The sequence below is a fragment of the Chelonia mydas genome, chromosome 4, assembly GCF_015237465.2.
Source record: "Chelonia mydas isolate rCheMyd1 chromosome 4, rCheMyd1.pri.v2, whole genome shotgun sequence".
NCBI lineage: Eukaryota > Metazoa > Chordata > Testudines > Cheloniidae > Chelonia > Chelonia mydas.
The window spans coordinates 26,949,314-26,970,277 of NC_057852.1; positions in this window are offsets into that span (position 1 = coordinate 26,949,314).

The window sequence follows — 20,964 nt, forward strand, 5'->3', positions numbered from 1 at the left end:
AGTTCATACATCTGGTACCCACAGACATAAGACAGTAGGTCTTTTTACATTGGGCCACTGCTGTATTTCCTTCTTCAGTTATGAAAAAGTTTTCAAAACATTTATAGAAGAGCAGAATAAAAAGAGTGACTTTTCATGTGCCAGAAGGGTGGTCTCCTTTCCTGAAACTGTCATTGATTTGCTTGCAGTAATATAGGTTTCCTTGATTAAGAGTTTGACAAGTTCCTATTGAAGCTGCCTAATAAATCAATCCCTTACTGGAAATGTCTGAGAAGGGTGTAAGTGAGGATGCTGTACATTAATACCTAGGGGATAGTTACTAACCTCTGTTCTGTGGTGATCAATCACCCAAGATAGGCTGTGCCGACAGTGTCTGGAGGTCATCTGGTTAATGAGACAGCACTGGGAAAATCCTTTCCAGCATTTTGTTGTACCTTCCAATCATTAGCATCTATATCAGATTCCCAGCTCTTCCCTTTAGGAATGTGCTCTAAGAGAGTTCTTCAGAGAACAATATGAGAGTTAAAAATAATAAATGGATGACTTGGAAGATTGTGATGAAAGGAGATGGATCACTATATTGCTCACCACACCTGGCCATAAATGAACCACCAATCTATGGGGGTTAACAGATGGCTGGCACGAGCGCTAACTTTTTTGATCGTATTAAACTGTTTTTGCGGAGTGGGGTGGGGTTGAAGGAGGCCATGTGTGAAGGAGGATACTTGAGAGATGATTGCATTATAATGGGCATTGGCATATAAAATTGTGGATTTATGAACCTTCAGATAAGATAGGCAATATTAAACACCTCACATTCTGAAGATGAGATAAATCCTGCAATTGTTGTGTTATCTGCTTCAGATAAGTGGGTTTCTGAGAAATATTGTATAAATCGTCACAAGCATCTCTCCTGGATACCTTAAAACTGCCCATTTAGCATTCAACCACAGAATGCAGACTGTAGATCTAATGGACATATGAAGTTGTGCCCCAGCAGTTCAGTTTTTTCCAGCTTGTCTTAGAATGGGACAAGGTTTTCATTAAACACTGCAGTCTATGTTCAAAATTCTTGCTCTATATTGAATTTTTTTTCTTTAGGGCAGACCCTTAACTATCATGCACTCAAAGTGAACTTTAAGGCAGTGTTGTACTGAGGACAGAGATCTGGACTGGGACTCAGGAGACCAGGGTTCTATTACCTGCTCTGCCACTGGCCTGTTGGACGACCCTGAGCAAGTCATTTCACTGCTCTGTGCCTCAGTTCTCCATCTGTAAAATGGGCATAATGATGCTTATCTCCTTGCTGAAGTGCTTTGAGATCTACTGATGAAAAGTGCTGTATAAGAGCTACAAATTAATCCGAGACAAGGTTATAACTAAAAGTAGGGGGATAAAATTAAGGAAAGAAACATTAAAATCCAATATTAAGAAAATTTTACTGTGAATATCTATACTATATAAGGTTTGAGTTTCTTATATGTTTAACTCTAACTCTGAATTTCCTGGCTTTCTTTTATTACATATGATATTCTTAAAAGATAATATACAGTCAAATTACTGACATGAGCCTGCAACCTTAATTTCTCTTTACCTAATTTTTGTTTGTCTGTGGGGGAATTTCCTTACTTTTTGTTGGAGAGAATCTCTGTACCTGCAAACCCTCAGAGTGGAGGCCCCATCCAGCAGGACTTCGGAGGCCTCAAGGGACACAGATCTGATGGTCTGTGGCTACTGAGTGTTCTCCCAGTCCCTACTTACCATTACTTGGAGGAAAATTCTGATCCTGTAGATCTCCTGATGCCTGCAAACAAGGAAAATCTCTTTCAAATATTTACAGTTCTCCGGGTTCATGGTTCTTTTCCTGCACAGCCTCAAAAGAATCAGTACATCCCTCGGCCCGCACTGCTTCCAGCAGCTCCCATGAATCGTGGCCACTGGGAGCTGTGATTGGCCGAACCTGTGGATGCAGCAGGTAAACAAACCGGCCCGGCCTGCCAGGGGCTTTCCCCACATAAGCAGCAGAACAAGTTTGGGAACCATTGGTCTAGGGTTAAGAACAAGCCTTTGTAGCTGGATCAAACATGTGGAGAGTGTCCACATGAGCCTTTATAAGTGTGTTAAGTACCTCAAATTTAAATGTCAAACAATTAGCTCGAGAGAAAAATGTCTAGTGAAAATCAGTCCTAGGAATAGAGGCCATCATCACGTTGGCCCATTGACGTCCATGAAAACATACTCATTGACTTCAGTAAGATTTGGATGAGTCCTTTAGTGGGTCTAGAGTGCCAAACTGCATATTACCAGTAAATATGCAGATGTCCATCCCGACCTATTCACACTGGATTGCTTACTAATTACAACTTACTGTCCTCCCTGTTTTGAGGAAGATAATAGAAAATTCTACGAGAGTTCATGGCACTGTATGGTTCCTCACCATGTCTATGCTGGAGGACTGACACAAAATTTTTTGACCTGTCATAGCTGTGTTATGTTCTCACATAAAATCCTTGCACAGAAGATACAACTCCAAGTTACTCTGCAGCAATCTCTTCTGTAAACTGCATGTTCAGTGGCTTTAGCTCCAGGAGATAACCGTTAGGAAATCATGGTGATCCAAGGGACAAGAAAGTGCCAGGGTAAAGACAGAGGGTGGGAAGTTAAAAAAAATCCTCTCTAATAGATGACTACAGCCCAGTGAATTATTTAGGTGGAATAACCAGGATTACCACCACACCAGAAAGGAGAAATTACTTCCTTTATTTCATCTTTTTTTTTCTTGTGAATGATTCCCATTAACTATTCTTCCGAACCCCTCCAATAAAAATCCAGCCAACTGTCCCCAAAAGAGGTTAGATTTACTTCAGTGTCCCATTTAGCAGCCTAAAATTAGACTTTTCAATCTGTTTAGTATACATATGGGACACTTTATAGATTCTTGATGGTATTGAACATATAATAATATTTTATCATTGCTTTATTATCTAGCTTACATAGAATGACTACAACTCATTGAATATTTCCACCTGGAAATGGAAGTTCTGTCTTAATACCATATCTAACTGTTATACTATCTTTTTGCCACCAAAACCCGCTCAAGATATCTGGTGTACACAAAGGCATGAATATGAGCATTAAAGACTTGCAAACAATTTGGAGGGAGGGGACTGACATTTCCAAATGATAATTAAATGTGACTTTCTTTAATCCACATAAGATGAAGAGCTTTCCTCTGTAACATGGATGACACAGAAGGCTGCAGGCTCTGACTAGGATCAGTCAAGTTCTCTAGTCATTTTTCTTCAAGAAGCTGTTCCTTTTCTGATGAATTTGAAGCTATGTAGAATGTGCAGAGCAGACAGATGATGAAGGATAATAAGGCAGGTATACTGCTGGAATAACTAAGACACAAGTAGTTGAGGCTGCACAAAGTAAATCTGTCCGAAGTTTCTTGATGGTAAACTAAACAATACAGCAAAACATTCCTATAGAGATTCCTACAGTTAAGGTGCCACAAGTACTCCTGTTCCTTTTGTGGATACAGACTAACATGGCTGCTACTCTGAAAAATGTTATTCCTGTAAAGCTCTGTGAAAGTCAGCTCTCAGAAGTGACTGCTTCAAAATGGCACCTCCTATTCAACAGACGTGCCCCAGTATACTGAGTCATATTTGCTTGCATTAGGGGACACACATTTTACCTCCTTTCACTCCCAATAGCCCTGAAAAGCCAACACAGCTAAATGAAGATGAGTGGAATCTATTCTTTCTTATATATCAGGAAACAGAATTGTTTACTAATTTCCAATTAGCTATGCCTGGGCACAGCCACTGAATACAATAAGGCTGTAGGTAGGTGGTGGCACTGATGACATCTGAAGAAAACAGAATTGCACAGGTGTTGCTGAGGGTTTATTTTGACCTACAGAAACTTATTCCTAGAAGTAATGGCAGGAGAAAGAAAGGACAGAGCTTGCTGCTCAGATCTGAGTGGGACTTCTCAGGACTGGAAGTTAATAAAGTTACTTCTAACCTGAGGATGTTCTCCTTGTTTATTGGAAGTCCGGAATGGGTCTGCACATTGATGTTTGCACAATGCCTGTGTTCCTACTCTCTGTAACCTTCATTCCATACTTCTTTTACCAGATGTCATCTTTGCCTATTACTCTCCACTTTGCAAGGCAAAGGTAGCACAGCAGGATGGTCCCAGAATGAGCACTAGCAAGAGTCAATGTAGATATGAGCATTGATTTTAATCTGATGTAATCATGGGGAACCCTTTAAAAATTCTGGAAATTTTCTTCTTTTCTCTCCCTTCTGCTTAACTGGTGTTGCTTATCACAGCATCTAATATACCATGTTGATTTCAATTCTCCATTGTAAGACTGCCAACTTCTGTTTTTGTTGAAGTAATCTAATGTAGAAGGGTTAAGCAAAAATGTGCATTTTTTCTTGTGCTGCAAATTTAGATTGTTCACAAGTTGCTCAGACAGAATATATCAATGTACAAAACAAAGGAATAGATTTAAAAGAAATCTGTGAAAAATAATGTGGTCACATTGCTAAAGAAACAGTAGGCCCTGATCCTGCTTTCCTTGAAGTCACTTGGAGTTTTGTGATTAACTCAACAGGAGTATGATTGAGCCCTTCGTGAGAATGTCTTGAAGCAGATTTTGATGGTGCAATATTAGTAACTGCTTTTAACATCTTGATTTTTACAAGGCATACAGGATCTATAAAAGCAGCTGATTGTTTCTAGGCTGTATGTTTCTTGTTAAATTTGGCAAGGGCATCACATTTCAGTTACTTGTGATAATGTATATTTTGTTTCCCCACTAATGGACTCTAATATATTTCCAGCACAGAATAGCTATATAATACCTCCCAATGGCTGGAGATCATAGACATGTCAAGAGAGGCAGCAACAACTGTGCGTTAGAAATCTGAAGGACCTACATTAGCATGACAAATCCAGAGAGAGTTTTTTGTTTTTTTTCTAAAGATACATGAGAGCTTTGAGAAATATAGGCTTGTCTCTTCTTTCACCCATTAGGCTCTTGTCTCACTCCCTCTTCTAATTTATACTGAGTTTAGAGAAGGGCTGGTTGAAAATTTTCATTTAAATTGTTTTTCAATGGAAAACTGGGGTTTTCTCATTATTTTTTTTTTCACAAAAAGCGTCTCCTTTCCATGAAAATTTTTTATTTTTGGGGGGAAAAAATCAGAAAACACGTTTTTCTGGTTTTTTGGCTAAAATTTAAGACATTTTGATTCAGAAATGCTGCCGTTGTGTCTCATGCTTCCATTCTTTTCTACAGGCTCAGTTCCCCAGCTGAGCCACATATTTCATGATCCACCATGGGCAGAGACTCCCAGGAATGCATCGTGGTGGCTCAGTAAGGGGGAGAACATGGTGCATCGTAGGAAATCTAGTCTGACCATGGAGCCCAGGCTATAGAGGAGGAAAATGGGTATAGAATACCCAAACTACAACTCCCATGAGGTATTTCAACAGCAGTTCCAAATAAAAAATTTTGGTTTTCAGCCAAAATTTTTTAGTTTTTTTTTTTCCTGTAGAGTTAAAAATTTTGCACGGGGAATTTTTTTCAATTTCTTACCAGTTCAAATTTAAAGATTGCCTGTTGGGGCTAGTTGAAGAGACTGCTGTCATCCTTTTACCTAGATAGATGCCTAGATGGCATCTCAGTGAAATTTTGCAACTGCAATGACCAAACATCCATCACTAACTGCAGTTAATCTCTGGGATTAGAGCATATGCAGACCAGAAGGGACAAGGAGGAAGCCAAGGTGGAGAATGAACCCTGGGACTCTTACCTGAGAGGAGAAGGCTGACAAGTAGTCAGGAGTGATATAGAGCAACCAGTGGGACAGAGCAGGCTGTGGTGAGCCCTCAGAAAGGGCAGATATGGAACTTCCAGGGTGAGTTGAGAGGATTGAGGGATAGAGCAGGGAAAGCTGAGATGAACATAAGATCAAGTCCAAGCATAGTAGAAGTGGGTTTATGTTTATATCTTATGATTTGGGAGTTTGTTTTGTCCAGGGGAGTGTCCTGTGAGTTCTGGCCAAGAGAGAAGGATGAACCTGAGAGATTGTGGGGAAAAGTACTGGTCACAGAGGGAGGGAGATTAGGAGGGAGTCCAGGGAGGTATCAGCACTGGGTTTGAGACAGACCTTGTCTGTTTATTATGTGGTCCCTAGGCTGGAGCCCAGAGGGGAGGGAGGGCCTGGATCCCCCCCATCTGCACTGGAGAAGGTGCTATGAAGTGTTGCCCTAATATAAGGGGATAAGGCCAGTGGAAAACCCTGAGCCAAGAGGGTGTGAGGACTGTGGGGACCAGAGTTGTGTGACACTCAGAAAGTTGGGCAAAGCCTCTCTTTTACCTAACTTAATAGATTTGGGGACAGATTTTCAGAAAAAGAGGCCCAATATCCAAGTCAAAAAATGAAAATGCATTCGCTGTCTCTATTTGCATGTACACTTACACTTTTCTTCCAACAGCTATTTTTAGCCTTTGCAAAGAACAAGCTGGGTTTCCACAAGACCCCATACTTTTGTTCCCTTTGCATCATAACCAAAAGAAGTCTTAGCTTCTGTTTTACTTACCTTTAATGGCAAGCAAAAATCTGCTTTTGCTTTGGAAAGACCAAAAAGATATATCTAGCAAGAATCAAGACTTTCCATATGTCAGACTTTTTTTTGCATTGGCTTGCAACTACAAGGAAGGTTCTGATCGATAGAAGCTCTGTGGCCCATTGAATATGAGCCTACAGATTATTTAAAGTTGTTCATACTTGCTCTACTTCTGTATGCCAGGTGACCAGAGAAATGCCTGGATGCCTTAGCAACTTTAGATGTAGCCTCTGAGAACAGACCACTTCCAGCAGTGGTCTATCATGAGGATTGTTTCTGTAGATGGGCACTGCTTTACAAGTCTCTTGTCGGGAATAATATGAAATGAAAGTTGATTTATCAATTGTTCAGCTTTCCTCTAGTCCTTTGAAATCCCCCCACGTTAACCCTGCCATTTGTCCTTAAGATTCAGACTAGAAATGGTTATAATTGCAGTCACATACACTTTTGTCTGAAAGCTCAAAAGTAGGAGTAGGTACTTAAATACCTTTGAGGATCTGGGCTTCAGTGAGTTGTTCAAGTCACTCAGTGAGTCAGTGGCAGAGTTGGTAAGATAAAATTGTTAAGCAGCAATGCTGTGCTTGATGCTTTATAAGGCAGCAGTAAGGACTGTCCTAGCTCCAAGGAGCATTTTATATACAAGAGGATGAAATACCTTTTACCATAAGTGAAACCAGTTTTCCCACTGTGATTCTGGCTTGCATTTGTGAGGGTATCCTGTATATATCTGCTTGTTTCCTATGGCGTACATCAAGTTATTTGGATGGAGAAAAAGTTTTGAATGCTAATTTGACACAGCTTAGAAATACATTTATTTCTCTGGCACTTAAAAAAGTTTAGAGATTTTTCTTCTGCAGTGACACAGTATAATGATGTCAAGGTCTTAAAAAAAAAAGACCATGGCATTAACAAGATGGAAGGCTAACTTAATGGAAGTTCCATTGATAAAATGCCATCCTCACATAGCAAGTAATTGTTCTTTGGCTATTATACTCTTACCAAAGAAGTAATATATCAGGTGCTTGCTCATCTAGGCATAACTCTAAAAGATTCTGAAAAGCTGCAAGTTGTATATCACTAAACTGTGGAACATTAAAAGCAACTAACTTATTAATTATTGTAGTTCACCGACTACAGTCAAGAATTATGACAGGCACTTTAATCTAAACATATTTTGAGTATAGCTCAATTGAATGACTTGTAAAGTGAACTATTTTCTAGAAAACATACCACAAACATCATGCTTGCTTTGATAAACCCAATACACAGGACTGCAGACCATTGAGGTTTTGAAAGTCTTGTGTTTTGCCCCATTTATGAGTTCCAAGCTTCACGAAGGGCCCTGAAAGTTGCACCTCAGCGAATGACGGCTAGGCTTTTGAAATCCTTGGAGCTGTGAAAGAAATCTAGTCTGGGCTCAGCTGAGATTCTAGAGAACAACGAATCCAAATACAACATACAGAAATGTGGGTGCTTATCTGGTCTGCCTAAACTACTTCTGCCTGAAAATTTGTAATAGTTTTCTTGAACCCAGAAGGCTTTCTTTGGAAATTTCCAGTCCTCCTGCTTCCAGATGGAAATACTACAAAAATAGCTTTATGGATATAGTTTGTCAATCTCAATCCCATTTTCATCCCAGAAATGAAAGCCAGCAAACCTCGGAAAGGGAGGGGAGAGAAGGGAGGAGTTCTTTCTGTGTGTTGGAATTTCAGAGTAGGCACAGTAAAAAATCACCCAAAAGTGAAGGAAGGGATTCTAACTTTATTTGAACAGGTTTACCAGTTGAAACACCTGCACACGTAGCCCACAATTAAACACATGCTGAAATTTAAGCATGTGACTAGTCCCACAGACAGCAATAGAACTAATCCAATGCTTTTAGTTAAGCATGTGCTTACCGGCTTTACTGGAACATAGCAATGACTGTCTTGGATAACACTCGAGGCCCACTCTGACAGTGGCCAGTAGCAGATGCTTTAGGGGATGGTGTAAGAACCGCTGTTCCCCACATTAGGCCTCATCAACACAGTGAATTAGTGTGCAGCAAGCGAGAGTGTGAATCTACGCAGCACCACCTTGCTGTGCACTAACAACCTGTTTTGATCACTGCTACAGCTCAGTGAAGATCCTGGACTGTGGCTTAGTGTATTGGACTTCACTGCATTGTATCAGTGACCATGCAGGTTGTCAGTTTGTGGCAAGCTGTTATCCATATAAATGTCTAATCCCTTTTTGAACCTTCTCAAAGACCTCTTCTTTTTGTGGCAATGGGTTCCACAGTCTAGTTCGAAGTTGTGTGAAAGTTTTTTTTTCATAATTTTTTTTAAATTTCTTACCTTTCCATTTAATTCGATGTTCCCTTGCTCTTGTGTTATGATATACAGAGAACAGAAATTCCTGATCTAACCTCTCTATATTATTCATTATTTTATATACTGCCACCATTTCCCCTCTTAATAGTCTCCTTTCTATAGCAAACAGTCCCAGTCTGTTCAGTCTCTTTTCAGATGAATTTTTTCAAGGCCCTTGATTATCTTCATCACTTTTCTGTGAAGTCCCCTAGTTCTGCAGTATCTTTTTGATAGAGGTGACACAGTGTTCCAGATGTCGCTGTACCAACTGATTTATATAAAAGGTGGTATAATATTTGTCTTACTCACCATCCCATTCCTTATGCATACTAACATCTCATTAGCTTTTTTGACCATATCTGCACAATATGCAGAGGTCTTACGTTTTTCCCTCAATGTGAAATACATTTGTATTTGATTTAGCATTGTGATGACTTGGTTAGGTCTCTCTGAAGTTCATCAGCATCCTTTCTGGTCCTGACTACCTAAAAAACTTTGTGCCATCTGCAAATTTTGCGCCATTATTTCTCACCACCATTTCCAGATTATTTATAAATCTATTAATCAATACAATACATAGTACAAAACTTTGATGTGCCTCCATGGTTCAGGGCCATGGAGAACAGGTAATGGTTTGGTGCAGTCAGAAATGATTTTTGACATAAATTAAAAAAAAAATTACTCAAGTTTGGCAAGATCATGACTGAGCTATGAGGTTCATCCTGAATGACTAATAAAATCTGTGTATTACAACAAACTATCAAATTTGGTATATGGCACATATTTTAAAAATAATTCTTAACATATTTTATACACAGATTTATAAAATAATTAGTATTATTTTTCATGTCCTTTCACTTATAGTGACAACATGAGCTCATACCTCAAATCCAACCCCCCAGGCGTCATAGGCAGACAAATTATAAATTTGAAAAGTTATCTAAATTAACTTTTCCATCAGTACTAATGTATGGGGTTTTAAGTTCAACATCTCAGGCCTTTCTGGAGCAAATAGCAAGTGCCATGTGTTCCACTGGAAAGTTGGGGATATCCCCTTTCTTATGATATAATTTAACTGGCCTAAGTTTTCAGAAGTCCCTAATAAAACTGCAAATCTTTTTTTTTTTTTTTTTACGTTTGGTGACTGAACGGGAAGAAAAAATTGTTTTGGGTCAACGCAAAATGAATTTTAAAAATTTTTGGTGAACTGAAAAGTCATTTAAAGTTGAACGAACAATTTCATTTAGCCCCAAACTAAAAGTTCTGTTTCATTTTTGAGGTCCTTTATCTTTTTGTAAAATAAAATTGAAGTGAAAATTGGAATATTTTATTGTGAATAAAAAATTGAAACATTCTGTTACAAAAATTTCTCAATGAAATGTTTAGTAGCTTTTTTGTTGTTGTTTTTTTTTAATGAAACAATTTGGCAAATTCAACATGATCTGAATCTGCATTTCCTGGGAAAAAATTAGCCTCTGGAAATTTGGTCCCTTTAAAGTTTCTCAGGTTGGGTATTCAAAAATTCAGGAGCAAAAATCTGGGTCCACAAATACTAAAATTCCAAATTATAATTGTATGGTTATTGCATGTTGGCAATAGAGGGCAGATTTAAGGTTTCTGCTGAAGGAGAAACATCTAGCTATGCAGAATAACAGATGAATGATCACTAATCATAAAAATAATTATTCAAATGTAGCCTATGTATAAGACTTCAGTGTGAGCTGACTAAAAGAGAGGTTTAAAGAGTGCAATAGGGCAGAGTTGCTTGAGTGCCTTTACTGTGCAGATCTATACTTTAAAATATTTGGGTTTCTTTTAGGTTTAACTTTAACTGAAATTCCTGTGTTTATAATATTTAGTTTAGGCACAATTACAAAATCCCTGTAATGCATTTTACCCTAAATTATTGATATGTACTCTCAAACTCAACTCCATTTTAATGCTTTTGTCTTGGCATTTCCTTGGTTCTTTTTAAATAAAACTTTTAACACATTAGCAAGAAACCCCAAGAGAATATGACCATGTGATATTTCTAATGATTTGAAGATATATAGTATTAACCTTAAATAATTTTTAAAAATTTGACTTTTGGCTAGATTCATTAGTATGCTCTGGCTGCTTTGTCCCACTTTGGAGCAGGCAGAACATATGGGCCATTTAAACTAGTTTTACAGCAGCTGTGTTTTGCCAGAGCAGTACAAAACAGCCAGGGTATACACTGCGGTTTCCCCCCTCCTGCCTGTCCTCCAAATTCCCCTTGACTCTCGCATCTCCATGCTATGTTCCTCTGCACACATACATACGCCCTCCCAAAATGCCTCTTGCACCCTTCTACATTCCCCTGCATTTGAGAATATTTACCCACTCTCTCCTGACCTGCCAGTTGAGTAGATGTGGTGCAGTAGGTAGCTTTTGAACAGATATTTAGGATTAATGGTAATTTTTTGCTATTATTTGGCATAACTGAATTTTTATCAGTCACAAAGTATTGCTCCCTTTCAAAATGGCCACCAACTCCTATTGTTCTCAATGGGACTGAAGCCACTGCTCCCCACGGGGATGAGAAGAGCCCCCTATGCTATTAGGAGGTGGAGCCACTCTGTCCTATTGAGGTCAAAGAGAGTTCAAAACTCTTCTCAAAATGGCCACACACTGAGGATAGCTGTGGCTTAAATTCTATTGAGAACAATGGGAGATGGCATCGTTGAAGAGGGCTGTTCTACCAGGAATTCTCTGTAATAGAACATTATATCCTTCAGCCTCTGATAAATGCGAAACTTTGAGTTCTGATTAATAATGGGAGTAAAACTAGCATTAACCCCTAAAAAAGTCTAATATAACCTAATGCATAAGACTTTGGTGACTTTTAACTATATGGAAGATTTGAAATCTGTTGTTCTGTTACTGAGATTATCAGAAACATAAAAGGTCTGATACTAGGTATTAAATAGTTCAGGAATTAAAAATGAGTCCTTAAGAAATCTAACAATTTCTGTACTCCTGTAGAAATTAATTCTGTACTCAGAGTAAGTGCTATATTTTTGTGGAAGATGCCCTGAATTTTTAATACATAACAAAGAGGTTGAATCTCTGCTTTAACTGCATAACTCAACTCAGCCTTAACCGTGGAGTAATTACCACCGTAATGTATTGTACATTCAAATATGAAAGTCTGTACTCAGAAAAAATAACATTTTTCCCCAATGAGAAATGACATTGAAGTTATCTGGTTTACAGATAAACAGTCACACATTCGCTAAGATTGCCAAACACTTGTCCTCAACTTCACAAAAAATACATATTCCCTTTTCTTTGCCATGTAAATTTCATATGGATGTGGGTAAAAGCTGTTTTCTAGTGGTATGTGCAATGTCCGTATGGCTAAAAAGCTGTTAACTATCTGGAAGATCATCCAGAGCAACAGTGCAGTTAAGCTTTATGCTCACTGAAGTGTCATTATTTTTTCAGGGTAGTAAAATCAAGGTATGATAAGTGGAAACAGATAAAGGTGTTGCTATAAGAGCCCCTTAATTAGTCAGTTTGATATTAATTTTGATCTCTATAATTAGCCAATAAACCATCTTTAAAGTGATGTTATTGTGCAAGTACATCATGGGAAATCAGATATTTGAAAAGGTTTTAACAAACCTTTGGCCATTTTTATAAATGTACTGTAACCCTAAGCCAAGCGGCTAAGTGTCCATCTGCCAGGTAGATGATCACGCTGATTATGTGGAAAGACAGCAGGTCTCTTTTGCAAGACTTTATTTTATTTATAAGGCTGTATATGTTGGCTTGCATTCTGATTATATTCAGCAAAACTAAAGCAATGAAGGAGGTACTTTAAATGCTCAGTAATATCCATACCCATGCCAAGCCAGCTTGAAGCTTGGTATAATGAGATTTTCTTCACAGAAATGTTCCTGCAGGGATTGTAAAAGGTTATTTGCTTTTCAGTTTTGTAAGGGGTTAAGAAATCATATAATGGCATCAGCAGGCTGTAGATCAAAATCTTACACTGAATTTTGGGCTCACATTTAATGATGATAAAACTAACTATAAGGGAGGTATGCTTTTCATGAGATATTAATTCTTTGGACAACGGTCCCTTTCTCAAATAAAGCCAGCTCAGATTAATTGCTGCTAAGAGAAAAGTTTACAGTCATTAAAAAAAAAAATGTTGAATGCCCAGCAGCTGCCAAGCTCAATACGCTAAAGGTATGCAATACAGCCCTCTAGAAAACACCATTATAATACAGCCTTGCAATGACTTGTTGTGGTGAGGTTGACGATATAGTCAAAATGTAATGTTTGTTCTGGGTCAAAGCCAATAAGCCCAGACTTCATTCTTTTGCTTACTTGGCCTCAGTGCTACAAGTCCTAATTTAAAAAAATCATAAGTTAACCATTAACTACAGTAATTATGCAATTTCAAGACACTACATCAAAAAGAGTAGTTGTTGATGAGACAGACAATGAAATACAACCCGTAAACAAATATGTAACACAGACTATTACAAATGATTGTTCTAAACATTCTTGCTGTTTTAATTTAATAGACGGGTTGGATTTTTCAAAAGTGCCTAAGTGAGAATTGTGCCCATCTCCCATTGTGAAAGTCAAAGAGAGCACAGTGCCTAATTTTTTAGGCACTCTTGAAAACCTCACCCCCAGAGGTAGTGGTTTGAATACCCATTTTAATCTGACCGTGTTCCTTTAAGTTAAAAAAATAAAATAAAACATTCACATGAAAATCTTTGCAAGCCTAGAAATGTAGTGTAGGTAATAACTAAAATTAGATCTCCAACCTAAGGAATGCCATTTGAGTTGATGGTGTTAAGTATTCAGCAGTAGCCCTAATTTGCATTGAAATAGATTCAAAAACAGCATTTCAGGACTATATTAGTAATTGCATGCAAACTGTCAAGCAGGCAATAAAAGGGTTTACAAGGTTTACCACTTACTAATGTAAGCCCCACTTGGAGTTTGCCAGCTTCTGGAACTCAGGACTGAGCCTCTAGAAGGTCCTACCCTATGGATTACAACAACAGTGGCTACCAGAGCCCTGATACCATTTCCCAGCATGCTTGGAGTCAGAGCAGGGGATGGAATGGACTAGAAACCCCAGCTGAGGCCAATAGGGAAGCTTCTGCATGGGATGAACAAGCAGTTTGCTAGGCCCATGATGAGTCCGGCCTGCTCAGCCCCCCTCAGTGGTCAGGGACAGGCTGACTAGTAGACAGAGATTAGTTTTAGTTTCAGTTTTGAGCTTTTGAGTTTGGGAGCTGAGAGAGAAGTAGAACAGTTCAGGGAGCCCACAGAGGGACTCTTTGAACCACTTTGGGATCTAGTGTATGTGTCAGGCAGTTCCAGGTCTGCAGAGAACAGCATCTAGAGCGGTAAAGATCTGACCCACTGCTGGCTACCAAGAGCCAGCCGAGACCTCCCCAGGCCTCCACACCAGGGAGCCAGGAGAGGACCCTGTCTCACTCAGAGGTGAAGACACAGTAAAAGGGACTCCTTTTTGTTTAATCAGGCCAACATTCGCTGTGCTGCAACACTTGTCTCTGGACTTATTCTCAGCATACCATCTGCCTGTGAAGGTGGCAGGGAGGGAGCAGAGTGTTGAGTATTCATGTGTTAGTGCTATCCCTTTTTTTCCCCAAATCCTATTTTCCTGCTTCCAGTAAATTCCCCCTTTATAGTTTTATTGTTGGCGGTGTCATTTCTTTGGTGAGATTTGTGTTGATGTAGCTTACGGTTTCTTGTGTATTGGCTTTTATACTCCCTCCGAGCACTGGTAGGATAATTTATTTTCCCAAGGTTCAGCACCATTTGTGTCTTGGGTACAGTGAGGAGACGCTTCAGGTGGAAGCACCAGGGATCACAGAAAAGAACCAGGCCCCAACCGATGCAGAGAGAAGCCGCTCCCAGTAGTCAAGCACTAGGGAGGAGACTTGGGCCACATCTCAGAAGAGGAGCTACACTGGGACCTAGCTAAAAGACTAAGGTCTAGGCCTGCCAAAGCTGAAACTGTAACATCACAAACAAGTGATACATGATGATAGAGCTTCAACCTTAACCAAGTCAAAAATATCTAAGTGGTTGAAAATTGCTTTCAAAAATAAATCGCAAGTCCTCATGGGTAACACTAAAGTGCAAAAGTGGAGAAAAAGAAGTGAGTGTCTCTTCTCAAAGAAGTATCAGTTTATTAATTTTTAAAGACCATTATGTTAATTTTAATAAACGGTCCCTAGAATTTTCCTCCTTTCTTTTCAAAACTCTTGCTTTGTGGTAATCATCCTAATCTATTTACCCCTGTGTAATTATGCATCTGTTATTGTCAGAGTTTGACAGTTTCTTTCCTGAAAGACATGTCATGTTGCAGAAATATGAAAAGGAATGAAACACATGAAAGTAGTTCATACTGTGAAAGATTCAGTGTGGGTGAAAACAATGTGTACTGTGCACTACATAGATTTCTCTAAACACACCAACTGTTCACACACAATCATTTTATTTTATAGGGCTATTAGTTTAACAAGCAGCCAGAGTATTGAGGAAGTAAAAGCAGTCCTTTATGTTCCAATAGTTTCTCAGCAGAGATGTTTTTTCCCTTGAGATTTTTTTTACATTTCTTAGTTTAATTGTTAACGTAAGAAATCAGCAAGCATGTTCAATTTATATGGACTGTCTCCTCTGTCTTCATTCACTACCTTTGTTTCACGTGAGTATCTTCGCTTTCTAGAACAAGTACATCTCCAGTTGTCATATAAAGACTACTGCAGACTGAAATGAAGCAACTGGATGTTACGGCTGATATTTAACTGATTTTCAGGGAAAGGGTGAGAAAATTAATAGGGTACGTTTCTGGGGCTGCTTTAGAGAACACAGAAGGGAAAGTAAATTCTGATTTTTTACACGAAAATACAAGAAAATACAACTTGGTTGACTAGTAGATTTTAACTGAACAAATGCCAGTAAACACTAGTTGCTCTTTTTCTGGAAAATTTGGCCTTTAATGATAACCAGTCAAATACAAAGGAAGGACAGAATGAACTTTCCAGTGGAAAGCCTTGATTCAAGATCTATAGAAGTAGGAGAATATGGAATAAGACCCCAATAAAATACCTTCAAATGAAAATTTTAGTGCCTGATTCTTAAACATTTAAGGTACTTAGTGTCAGATCTTTGTTGAGGGCCTACTGGAGTATATTATGAGATACTGAGAATTCATGAGGACATGTTATAAGAGCTACATAGTGTCGAGAATGTTTTTCAGTTTCTGTGGTGCATTTTAGAGGTTACAGGATGCCTGAATAAAGGTAGCTTAGAAACAAATTATCCAGGCTTGAAGTTTTAAAGCACTACAATTACTGAATATTGACTCTTGGAATATAATGTGTCCTGAGTTTGAGGTAAAGATGTTTCATGGATGGGTGTAATATTTCTCTATACTAGTAACTTTGGTGCTGTGAGGCAGGGGATATTTAAAACTAGACTGGACAAAACACTAAAAAATGTACTGGAGGGAGCAATCCTGCACTGACATTGAGATGATGATCAGCTAGGTCTTTTCAATCTCTAGTTTAATTAATTCTGTGATTCTCTCAAGTGAGGACAGCACAAAACTTGAAAAACTCTTCATTTGTGTTGCAAATCCTTCTAATCCACTCTGTGATTGAAAAGGATTGAGCTATTTTGGGTTGAATCAAATTTGCTGCTAGGTGGCAAACTTTCAGGATTAGGATATATGATTCTGTCCAGTACAGTAGTGTCAAGGCTGCACTGGGTATGCACTAAATTCCCCCTCCTGTTGATTTGTATAAAAGTGCTGAATCTTGTTGTCATAAATATAAAGGGAAGGGTAAACCCCTTTAAAATCCCTCCTGGCTAGAGGAAAAATCCTCTCACCTGTAAAGGGTTAAGAAGCTAAAGGTAACCTCGCTGGCACCTGACCAAAATGACCAATGAGGAGACAAGATACTTTCAAAAGCTGGGAGGAGGGAGAGAAACAAAGGGTCTGTGTGTCTGTCGGTATGCTGCTTTGCCGGGGATAGAACAGGAATGGAGTTTTAGAACTTTTAGTAAGTAATCTAGCTAGGTATGCGTTAGATTATGATTTCTTTAAATGGCTGAGAAAAGAATTGTGCTGAATAGAATGACTATTTCTGTCTGTGTGTCTTTTTTGTAACTTAAGGTTTTGCCTAGAGGGATTCTCTATGTTTTGAATCTAATTACCCTGTAAGGTACCTACCATCCTGATTTTACAGGGGTGATTCCTTTACTCCTATTTACTTCTATTTCTATTAAAAGTCTTCTTGTAAGAAAACTGAATGCTTTTTCATTGTTCTCAGATCCAAGGATTTGGGTCTGTGGTCACCTATGCAAATTGGTGAGGATTTTTACCAAACCTTTTCCAGGAAGTGGGGTGCAAGGGTTGGGAGGATTTTGGGGGGAAAGACGTGTCCAAACTACGTTTCCCAGTAAACCCAATTAGAGTTTGGTGGTGGCAGTGGTTATTCCAAGGACAAAAGATAAAATTAATTTGTACCTTGGGGAAGTTTTAACCTAAGCTGGTAAAAGTAAGCTTAGGAGGTTTTCATGCAGGTCCCCATATCTGTACCCTAGAGTTCAGAGTTGGGGAAGAACCTTGACACTTGTAATTACAGCTCTGTGTAGGAGAAAGCATTTTAGGACTAGCATTGTATGAAAATCCATTTGAATTCCAAAACATGTTTTATGTATTTTAATTCTCTTGTTCACTTGTCCTCAACTGGATGATTTTGAAATGTTACCCCCTAATCTCTGATTCTAGTAGGGATGCACCTTTTGTAAGATTGTGGGAGACTGTTTTACAAGATACCCTTTAATTAGAGGTGGGGAGATATTTTTTAGTCAAATAATTTTTTCACTAAAAATGAAGTTTCAGGCTGACAAACTGTTTGCATCTTCAAGTCAAATTTGACAATTTTAGCTGAATAAAAATGAGATTATTTTTGCAAATGTCAAAATGGTTCCTTTCAACATTTTCAAAATGAAATGGTTTGACTATTCATTTCAAAACATTATATTTTGAAAATTTATCTACAGTTATTCATTTATGCTTTTAATTGATGTATTTGCATACTCAAATACTGTGTACATGTATTTTTTGTTTTATAACCTACTTTAAAAAGTACAACTGAATCTAGAAATCTCATTTTGATGGTGATGTTTCTTATTGTCCATGATTTTACCCATTGTAGATGATACTCTAAGAAAATACTGAATACACAGTTGCTGCTCAATAAATAATAAATACAGATTCAATTTCTACTTTATTAGTATGAGGCATCATAAAAAACAATCCATGGCTGGATCTATCGTGTCCACATTCTTTTTGAGTCTCCTTTCCTTTTTCTTTCTATTCAGCCTTTGATTCTTCCATCTACTTGCCAGTGAAATGCATGCCCACCTCTCTGTAATGGTAGATCCAACTTGAGAGAAACACATATTTGCAAAAGCCGTAGGCCTGCGTCCTCACCTTGGTCGCACAAGGACCACTAACAGAAACTTTGATTTAATGGTATCCATAATCTTCCTACTGCACTCTCAACATTGAGGGAATTAAGTCACGAAATCAGAGATTTCTTTTGCACAATGAACCAAGCTTTTCTCCTCTATGTAATTATTTTATATTGCCTCTTAAAAATTGTCTATTAAAGAAAAGCTGCTGGCACGGGCAGCTAAAAGTGATGTCTCAGATGTATTAAGACCAGTTATGATTACTTTACATCTTTTTTTTTTTTTAAGGGTTTTTACATCTTGGCAAAGCACTGATCTCTGCAGATGCCTGTGAAAGGTTAAGTTCAAATAAAGACGTGCTGGTTGGACAGAGCAGTATTGCTGCCTAATGTATAGATCACTCCGAGAAATAGGATCGAACGGTGTGACTTTCACAAGAACTGTTTTTTTTATTTTAGTGTTTATTTTTGGATAGTTTAGAATGCAGTGTATCCTTTGTGGGATGATGAGACAAGAGTGACAAACTCTGACTTGCAAAGCTCTTGTAAAATTTATATCAAAATATTTTAAGATGACTAATAAAAAATCGATTTCTCATTGACTACTGCTCACCTGTTGCAGAAGAGGGAAGCAAGGGAACCACTAAATTGTACTGATTTAGATCGTGGGTAAAATTTTCAAACACACCTAAGTGACATAGGCTTGGGTTTGTAAAGGTACTTAGGCGCCTAAAGATGCAGCTAGGCATTTAGTGGGATTTTAAGGTTGATTTTAATGGCAGTTAGGCATGTAACCTGCCTCGGTGCTTTTTTAAATCCCACTGTCTGTCTGCATTTTTAGCCACCTCAATATCTTTTGAAAATCTGCCCCTTGGCAGCCTAAGTCCCATTTTCAAAAGAGACTTAAGGGGGAAATTTTCAAAATCACAAATGTCATTCAGGCAGCTGATTCTCATTAATTTTCAGTAGAAGTCAGGTGCCTAAATGCCATTTGTGCCTTTGAACACCCCCCCCCCCCGCCCTTAAGAATCTACGTCTTACCAACTTTCAGCGAGGAAGGTGGGGTATTCCTCTATGGCCATCACAGGGTGTGACTGCACCTTGAGTCGATACACCCAAGCTAGCTTTACAAGCCTCTCCAGAACCCTGGGTAATTGCTGGTGGAGCAGAAGCCTCTGGTGCCACAGCTTCACTGCTCTGGCACTCAAACAATCTCGATTAAAGCTAGCTCAGGGACGTCTGCTCAAGCTGCAGTCAAGCCCCATGACTGCATTATAAGCAGCCCCCCAATGCACCTAGGTGCCTAAGTCACTTCTGAAAAATGGGACTTAGGCTACTAAGTCATTTAGGTGTTTGTGAAAATTTTCTCTCTCGATAAAGCTTAAAGGGAAATTAACTGCAAGTCATTTTTGGCACATGAAGCTGCTAAATGTTCATGTTCAGAGGGGTTTTATATACGCACGCGCACACATGCCTGTTCATGCACACCTTTTAGGGGACATAAATTGGTCATCATGTTCTGAATGTTTGGCTCTAAGTTTTGCTAGTTGTCACAGACACTTTTTTCCTATGGAATTTTATTCATATGGGCTTGCTCTGCCTTCTTCCTCTGAGTGATCTCAGTGACATCAGAGAAGAACTGAATCTTTGGATCATATTTCCATTGTGTCTTATTTCAGGTTTTATTTCCCCCTGGCTGTCTGCAATATCCTGTGCTAGTCATGGCTATCATAGACTGATCATCATACTACAGTTTTTTTTTTTAATTTGTAAGCTCCTGTGTGGTGCTGCCTCATCACTGTCATATCTCATCATCTCACAAGCATTCATGAATTTTGCTTCACTATACGTCTGTCAGGTAGCAAGCATTATTATCCCTCTTTTAAAGAGGCAGACATTGAGGCATGGAGAGTTTAAGTGATTTGCCCCAGGTCACAGAGAAAATTAGTGGCAGAGCCAAGATTTCTACTTCCTAGGCCAGTGCAATTTACCGTAAGACCATTCATAGGCAATGGTTTTTTAAGTCCTGGCATACTATGGTATTTAATAGCATGCAGGTCATCCTAAATGTCTACGTTTCACATATCTTAAATATCTTCTCTGGAAGGCCTAATATCCTCACATATTTCCCCCTGATCTATCATGGAAGAAATCTCAATTTTTTTCCCCACAAACTGGTTTTTGTTTCTATCTTCTTACATGGCTCCCATTGCCATGGCTTCTGACCCCCTCACAATCATTAATATATTTATCCCCACAACACACTCTCATGTAGGCAAGTACAATTATCCACAATTCAGTGACTTGCCCAAGATCACAGATGAAGTCTAAGGCAGAGTGGGGAATTAACCTGTCTCCCAGGTCTCAGGCTAGCACTCTATCCCATTGGACCATCTGGCATCCCTTTATTATTATCCGTGAAAAGCATTAATTTTGTTCCATTTTCTCTCTCTTTT